The sequence below is a fragment of the Neoarius graeffei genome, chromosome 5 (assembly GCF_027579695.1).
Source record: "Neoarius graeffei isolate fNeoGra1 chromosome 5, fNeoGra1.pri, whole genome shotgun sequence".
Lineage (NCBI taxonomy): Eukaryota > Metazoa > Chordata > Actinopteri > Siluriformes > Ariidae > Neoarius > Neoarius graeffei.
In genome coordinates, this window is record NC_083573.1 from 50,275,148 (window position 1) to 50,284,545 (window position 9,398).

The 9,398-nt window shown below is 41.8% G+C and overlaps 1 protein-coding gene across 7 annotated transcripts in view; it reads right to left on the minus strand.

The window, feature by feature from the left end:
• The window catches only part of mef2d (myocyte enhancer factor 2d), a 134,594-nt gene that overhangs the window by 124,399 nt on the left and 797 nt on the right, over positions 1-9,398 (minus strand). The window lies entirely within an intron of this gene.

The window sequence follows — 9,398 nt, forward strand, 5'->3', positions numbered from 1 at the left end:
TACAGGACACCTCCCTCTCCCCGAGACCTTTCGAAAGAGCCCAGACATGGCCTGCTACGACCATGGCTTGGCCCGTTATTTGTGCGAATTTCAACCTTTTTCCGGAGCATTTTATTGGTTTGACCTAGATTCTTTGTCTCAGGTCACACTATACAAAAGCATCATGAGAATATAGGTCATTAGGTCAAGTAAGCATCACCGCTTAACCACAGGTGGTTGGATCCTGGACCACTGGTCTGTTGGTTGAGCGTGGCTACAGCCCATGTAGCCAGCTAGCAGTAAAGTAAACAAACGCCCTGTGACCGATGCCAAGTGGCATACATATATTTCTGACCAATGCATGTGAATGGGTCTGGATCTGTCCCTGGTATATTATTGGTGTCTTACCTGATGAATTGTAATCTGTATTCCTATGCATTGTAGGCTCTTCAGCGTATACTGGAAGAAAATACGGATAACAAAGAAAACACCGACATTAAAGAACCATCACCGACCGATTAAGAGACGGAGCATTCAGTTGAGCTTCAGGTATGGTCAACTATACTCCAAATACATACATACTTTTTTTTTTTTGCATGAAACTCACTCAGGGGTGGTACGGTGGTGTAGTGGTTAGTACTGTTGCCTCACAGCAAGAAGGTCCGGGTTCGAGCCCCGTGGCCGGCGAGGGCCTTTCTGTGTGGAGTTTGCATGTTCTCCCCGTGTCCGCGTGGGTTTCCTCCGGGTGCTCCGGTTTCCCCCACAGTCCAAAGACATGCAGGTTAGGTTAACTGGTGACTCTAAATTGACCGTAGGTGTGAATGTGAGTGTGAATGGTTGTCTGTGTCTATGTGTCAGCCCTGTGATGACCTGGCGACTTGTCCAGGGTGTACCCCGCCTTTCGCCCGTAGTCAGCTGGGATAGGCTCCAGCTTGCCTGTGACCCTGTAGAACAGGATAAAGCGGCTAGAGATAATGAGATGAGATGAGATGAGAAACTCACTCATATGAAATTTCCTAAGTTTTATTTCATGGTAGTTTCATGTATGTGCTAGGAACGTGAATTGACCAGAAAGAGGGATATTGCTGTGCAAACAGATGAACCAGTCAGTGTTGAAATCCAGACAGAGACAGTTGTCTTCAAAGGCAAGATTATCCAGTGTTCTTTGTTGGGAGATGAAAGCGTTTCATTAGATAATTCGTTCGAACTCTGCTAGCAAAACCACATTGTAAGCAGAGGATATAACCAGCCGAGTTGCTCTAGCTTCCAGTACGCCATGTCATCGCATACGTCACTTCTGCGGGAGGCCCATCTGGTATTTAATAAAAATTTATTTTTCTAGAACACTATTTGGTCTCCGAAAATAAATGTTTGACAGTTGAAAATTTACGAATACTTTTACTTAACATAAGTTTAAGAGTAAATCTGCTGGAGGATCCCTTTAAGTATTTCAGAAACTGACGATCTGGGATTTTCATGCACACCAGTCTCATTCCGAGTTCACACAGAATGGTGCGAAAAACAAAAAAACATCTGAAGTTCTGCAGGCAGAAGCACCTTGTTAATCAGAGAGGTCTAACAGGAAGGCTCACAGGGAGGTTAGAGAACTCAAATAATTACTCTTTACATCTGTGTGAGCAGGAAAGCATCTCATAACTCACAACACAGCACAGCTGAACTCTACATCAGGTTACACTCCGGTCAGCCAGGAACAGAAGCTACAGTGGGTACAAAAGTGGACAGCTGAAGAAAAAGATGAAGCATGTACAGGTATTCCTAATTAAGTGACTGGTCAGTGCATAATAATGCAAAACTCTGTTTCTTCCGTGTGTGGATTGTCCATTGTGGTTTAGTCTAATGCAGTAACTATTCAGATTCTGGTTAGTCAAGAAAAGTGACTATTCAAATTCTTTTGGACTTTAACAACAACAATCCCATCTCTGGCTTATAATTAAAAAAAATAAAAAATAAAAACTCATTAACACCCACGTGTAAACTGCAGGCATATTTACTTTACTTTTTTAAAAACTAGGCCATCCTTAAAAAAAAATCCGTTTCCTGTCCACCGGGTGGGCAAAAAAAATTTCAGTCGGGAGGGAAGGATTTTTTTTTTATTATATATGGATGGATAAGAAATCGCAATGCTGTGTTTGCTTTTTCTTTCAGTACTTTTTTTATTACAAAAGCAGACATTTAATAAAATATGACAGTTAAATCAACTGAAACTTGTACAAAAACTTTAAGTTAGCATTTTAAATGCTGACTGCAACATTTGCAAAACTTTTACAAAGGTACTTAAAATGTCCGACACACGGACTTTCTGTAGTTCTAAATCGAGCGTTAAGCCTAGTTCGGATGAAATTACACTATTAAAATGATCACTGAATGATTTGTTTTTCTGAATCTTTACCATTTTGTTGTTCGCGAGAATACCATTTTGCGATTTCACACTTAAGCAAATGTTTGAAAACTCCGGATCTCCTTCCTTCATGGCGGCTGCTATTTTTTTGTGCCGCACGGCGCATGCGCAGAGCTGATTCGACAGGGCTTTCCACAAGCGCCGGCTGCCGGCCACACAATTAAGTCTAGCCGGCTACTTTAATGACTATTTTTGTAGCCCACAGGCTCTAAATATTAATTTTCGATTTTAATAAAATTAAATGTTTATCTAACGGACTGACAATAATGTCAAACTGAACCGTTGATCAAGGGAGAGTAACTCATCCGCGCCCTGACATGCACTGTGCACACGCACTCGGCGCATGCTCAGTTGCGTGAATGTGTCATGCACCGAAAATAAGAGATTTACAAGCCAGGAACGCCTCATGATGCAATACGCAAAAAAAAAAAAAGAAGATTTACTGCCATTTTACTTTGCATTTGAGTAAAGTGAATAAATAAATGGTCTGTGGAAAATATATTTAACCCTGGGAACTGCGTGCACAGGAGTTTATTTTTGTGTTTACTCCCCCTGGCTGGCTACTTATTTGTCATGGCTGGCTAGTATGAGCCTTAGTGGAAAGCCCCGGGAATGCGGAAATGTCAAGTTCGATTTTAGATTTACGAACCTGAAAAAAAATGTCGAAAAACCGGCATTAAAAAAAAAAAAAATTTCAACCGCACAAACGGCACTCACCCGGCCGGTGGACCGGAAACAGAACATTTTTTAATAATGGCCCTATATTAAAACAATTCTGCCAGGTACTTTGTCATTTGTTGGATATCCACCCGATATGGGTAGTGAATAGTTACTGCGTTAAACATAATACCATATGGTAAAGTACTGCAGTGATGCTGCCTTTCTGTATTAGATTTCAAAGTACATCCAATAATATCACTTGTATCATAGAATGCTTTAACATCTATTGTATCCATTTCGATCGAACTGGCAAAAAGCACACATGGGAAGAATAAGCTTCTGACATGCATTTATTAGCAAAAGTGAACAGGGAGTCACACGTTTGCATGTCGATGAGCTGTTAATGTGTTAATTTTGTACATGATGTGGAAAAAGCATGGCCGACAATTCCTTAAACGTTACGCGCGTTTAAAAGAGCAAAAGTGGAAGCACGCCAGCAGCCAGATCTGGGAGCCAACATGCCCGGATAAATCCCAGCCAGGACAAGAAATTATGTGATCAAAGCACTGCTGATAACTGAAACAGCACCAACACCAGCTGTTTGCCAATTTTTGTCAGCAGTATATCATTGATGTTTTGGTAACTCGAGCACTCTCGCGTGATGCCTCGGGATTCATACAGGTTTTAGAAAGTGATACTCAGGAAATGCTTCAGCACTTGTTCCAGTGATTATTAGACCTCATATAAAACATTTCAGCTCAATATAAGTACATTACATGATTTGGTAAAAATGAATATGCACGACTGGGAGTGGACTCATTTACTCCAGTGTGTACACATTTGAGTGAGAGTGTGTAGCCTCCGAGTATTTATCTGCTTCCCTATGTACAGTACCAGTCTAAAGTTTGGACACACCACCTAATTCAAGAGATTTTATTTATTTTTATTAATAAAAAAAAAAGTCTTCATGTCATCAAGTAAAATGATGGATTGTCATTTCTCTGTCATTGTGGAACAGGGCTATTTACTGCATTTTTATTATTTATCATTTACTGTTTGCTCTCAAATGCATTAAGGCAGCAAGAAATTGCAGTAATTAACTTTTGACGAGGCATACCGGTTAACTGAAAAGCATTTCAGGTGATGACCTCATGAAGCTGGTTAAGATAATGCCAATGGAGCACTTGCATGTGACGTCACAGCCGATCCAGATTGTGACAGACGCCATCTTGTCGGTCAAACGCCATATTTCCGCCTTCTACTTCTACTTCTGGTTCTACTTCTGCTTCTACCTTTTCTTCTGGAAAAACCTACTATATACAATTCTACTACAACGGCTGCGGCTACAAGCTCTCCTACCTGTGCACGGTTTTTATGTTTTTTGTGTGTATTTTTGCGTGTTGTTCGTCTGTACCGGACTTCAATATCCACTACAACCGTATGGACTTACTGGACATTGGTTTCCAGCAGAAAACGACGGTTTGTAGCGATTTCCATTGCATGCACAACATTCCGGACGAGAAAAAAAAAAAAACATTCCGGACGAGATAGCGAGACCAGCGGGGTCTCCGTGGATTGTTATCGGAAGCAAAGCGAAGGAGGCGGCGCCGGGAGAGGAAGCAAAAGCGAGGCTGCAGGCAGAGCTGGCCTGTTGACTAAGCTCAGAAAACAGCCACTCAAATCTCCACTGCTAAGCCTCTACCTCTCCAACGCCAGGTAAACAAGACGGACGATTTGGAATTACAGCTGGAATTACCTTATTCTAGAATCGGCTGGTCAGTGCTATACTCAATACTTAAGTGACTTACCCATCCAGTGAGGATCATTTTCTTGTTTACAAGATGCCACATCTGAGTCGCTGACAAATCCTGAATTTCTCTAAAGATAACTGTGCAGAGATTTATAAGCATGCAGTGCTTCACCACTGAACAGCGAGGGAAAGTTAATGAGGTAATTATACACGTCTGGGTATTCCACCTCTGGCAGTTCCATATCCACTGACACGGTCGTGAAAACTCCGTCCGGTAAGCCATAAGGGTCAATAATCTGTAGATTGTTTATTTTAGACATATATCTAGTTATCTGTTCATTAGAAAAACGAGTTGTGTAGTCCGTCGGTTGAAATTGATCCATTCTGTACATGAGTGCAGCAGTATTCAGCTGTGCTGTTGACCGACAATATGGCGGCTGTGTACTTTCCGGTCACGTGACTGCAAGATCTCTATAGTGTGTAAACATCATCAAGGTAAACGGCGGCTACTTTCAAGAATCTAAAATAGAAAATAGTCAAAATACAAAAAAAAAAAAAAAACCTATGAATGAGTAGGTGTCCAAACTTTTGATTGGTACTGTATTAAAAAGGTACAATAGTCAAGAACCTGGAATATATGTTAAACAATCAATTAATTTAGCAATATAAACTTAACTTGTGGCCTCAAAACAAGTGTATTTAGTAGCTGCGAATACCCATATGAGAAACTGACTTCCTGTCTGGAATGCTTGTTTGTGTTTGGATGCGCCTCTTATCAGTCATTTTATAGACACTTTACGCTACGTGCCACTATGTATGCTGGAGTTGCAGCTTCAGGAACATGTTTGGGGGTGCACTGTTCAAAAAGAAAAAAAAAAATAATTCAAATGTTAAAACTATTTATTAGTGCTGTCAAGCGATTAAAATATTTAATCGCGATTAATGTCGCGACTGTCATAGTTAACTCGCGATTAATCGCAATTTAATCGCACATTTTTGTCACATGAAAAACCATTGTAATTCTCTTATCAGCATAAAAAAGTGAATGGGCTTGCTTTGTACCAATTTTTTTTTATTGCAAAGCATAACAAGTCTTGACACAGCCACTGCAAACTGAAACCTAAGCCGAACACCGGGGCTAGCAAAAGAACCATGAGTGAAGTGATCTACTAGCCTGGCTAACGCGACTTCAGAGCTCTCCGAGCTCGGAACAGGCCCTCGTGTTGCATCACGCTTAGGATGGGCGGGCCCAGGCTAGTGATCTACTGCTTGAGTTAGTCTACAACTCTAATCAGAGAGACAGGTTACACAGTGACGGTAGGCTTGACATGCTTGATTAGAATATAAAGTACACTATTATATTAACTTTAAGTTGTTCGTTGATAAATATTGCATTGAGTCTGATCTTTACTGTTTCAGCTCACTTAACACATTTTGTACTTTTACACTTTCTGCCTGTTGATGCGTCGCGCTGTCCAATCAGAGGCGGCCAAATTTGCATATTACAGGAAGGATTTCTGGGATAGCATTGAGTTTACAGTTCAGAGGGATCTGGCTTCTTTAGATGCTGTCTTCTTAAAACTGAATAAATATTTAAAAAGAGCCAAATGAGCCAGTCTTTTGAACGGCTATTTTCAAAGAACGGATCACAAAGATGCGGATCCCATCAAAGAGCCATAAATCCCATCTCTACTAGCCCTGCCCGCGCTGGTTCTTTGGGGGGGGGAGGAGGGCAGAGGGCTCTGGCTGTGCGGGGCGTGGCATTACAGTCTAGCTGCTATCGTTTTTCTAAGCAAAGTCTCTGTTCCAAGTTCCTGGCAGTTTCAAAAGCTTATGAAAAACCTACATCATGTCACAGAGCGTTAATCTCGCAAAAAAAAATTATCGCCGTTAAAATTGAGTCAAGTTAACGCGTTAATAATGCGACATTTTTGACAGCACTAATATTTATTTAACTGTTAGAGACATAATCTTGGAGAGAGAGAGAAAAAAAAGACTTATTACCTAATGCACCTTTAATGTGCTTAGAGAGGGGGTGCTTTTAAATCAGGACTTTTAATCATGTTATCACTTCTATCAAGTGAAAGGCCTCAGAGCATGATCAGTTTTCACTCATTTATAGTAACCGCCATCTGGTTTTAGAAATCACCCACAAAGACCAGGGGAAAAAACAAAAAAACCAAAACAAAAACACATTTTGTCACTAGAAAGAGAAAAACCTTCCAACAGCCGAAAAACAATTCATGCCTGTCTGCCCCAAATGGTAAAAGTTATGTGGATTATTCAGTTACAAAAGGCATAAAATACTCCGTACACCTTTTAGACAGCGCTGAAACTCGTTGAATGTGCCATTACATGATTAAACTACATAATAAAATGAAACCTAAAGCTGGTTTTAGACTGTGCCGTTACAGCAGTCTTTAAAGATTACTACTTGTCTGTTACTCGTATGAGATGATCCCAATAAAATTTTGGCTTAATTCTACAACAGACAACATGTTCTCCAAGTCAGACTATACAAGGAAGATCCTCTAATGATAGACCTGTGATTGAAGAAATTTGCTACGTTCTGCTCACGTCATCAATCAGTGCGAACCAGGGTTGAGGAGAAAACCGGGTCGCATGAACTGAAACATTCTGCAAAGTAAGCTTGAGACAAGATGATTTTTTTTTTGTCCATTAACATAATTTTACTAATGTTTCAATGAAACGTTAACAGCTGTTACAGGTCAAGGCTTTAATTTCTGCATTTAAAATATCTTCATTAAGTGCGAGCTAATGTTCAGCATTCACACTGACAGCGTAACTATTTCAATGCTGAAAAGTGTTAATGTGTGTAGGATATTTGGAGCAAGTTGGTTTGCTGCAGATGTCATTTTAGCTGAACATACAGCAATGTTTTCTGGGTGTTCAGCTCTTGCTGTAATCACCACAGGCTGTAACGTTGTATAATGGCATGATGTTGGCAAGCAAGCAGATAATCATCTGATCACGCATATAAAGCCCCATGCCAACTTCCAATATGCGTAATAGCCAGTGAAAATATTACACTCAAACGGCTAACTCATAATATTACTTTCTTATTTGGCACTGCTGGCAAACTAACACCTGCAAAATTACAAACCCAAGTCGTGAAACATTTCAGCGATCAGTACAGCACCATCGCACTTCCACAACACGCTGTAATTGGTGAACTTTTAGAAAAAGAAGGCACTGTACGACATTATGCAGCGCAACATTGCAGATGAACAACCTGAATCCAAGTCTGATCTATAGCTCAGCAGCTCAGGTGGGTGCCAGTGACTGATGGAGTGTGTCCCCTCCATGTGGCGTCCTGGTGTGAATCACGACATGCACAACCTGCATTTCAGTAGCCAGAGCTGGAAAATTGGGGCCATTTAATCCAAACAATGCTTCTTTACAAATCACAACACAAAACATGTGGGTTAAGGTTATGTCAATATTAGCAGCTGGAACAAGTCAGACCTTTCAAAGTGGTGGGAGGATCACAATCAAGTTCTTTTACCAGAAAAGCAACCATGGACAGACAGAACGCGCTCTCTCTCTCACACACACACACACTGAACACTTATTACAGACATCTCATCTCATCATCTCTAGCCGCTTTATCCTGTTCTACAGGGTCGCAGGCAAGCTGGACCCTATCCCAGCTGACTACGGGTGAAAGGCGGGGTACACCCTGGACAAGTCGCCAGATCATCACAGGGCTGACACATAGACACAGACAACCATTCACACTCACATTCACACCTACGGTCAATTTAGGGTCACCAGTTAACCTAACCATACCGACTAGTGGCCTAGTGGTAGCGTGTCCGCCTCTCGATCGGGAGATCGTGAGTTCTATTCACGGTCGGGTCATACCAAAGACCATCATAAAAATGGTACCTACTGCCATCTGGCAAGGCACGCTGCAATACAGATGTGCATGGGGAGTTAAACTCTTGTGGTTACCAGAGGACTAGCTCCCCACTGTAACCCTAGCTATGTAATAGGCGAGAGGCCGAGGGCTATGGAAACGGAGATTGGCGCCGCCCGATGCGCCACATACAGGTTGGGCCTGGTTAGTACTTGAGTGGGAGACTGCCTAGGAATACCAGGTACTGTAAGGCATGGGAAGGACTTTGACTTTTTTTGAGTTAACCTAACCTGCATGTCTTTGGACTGTGGGGGAAACCGGAGCACCCGGAGGAAACCCACGCGGACATGGGGAGAACATGCAAGCTCCACACAGAAAGGCCCTCGCCGGCCACGGGGCTCGAACCCGGACCTTCTTGCTGTGAGGCGACAGCGCTAACCACTACACCACCGTGCCGCCCTATTACAGACACAATGGATGAAATAAGTCTTGGTTAAGGAACTGCACCCAGGTTGATTTTTTTTTTAAGTACTTGAAAAGGACACACAGATGTTGCGTAATACAAAGAGAAGGATGTTGGTGTCTTGGCCCTGTGTGGGCAATGAACAACTTTCCTTCTGGACTGTGTTCTGATCAAGCTGAACACTTCTTCAGTGAATCTTTCAAGTTTAAAAGCACCACAGTTTCCTCTCGTGTCTGTAACTGTGTAC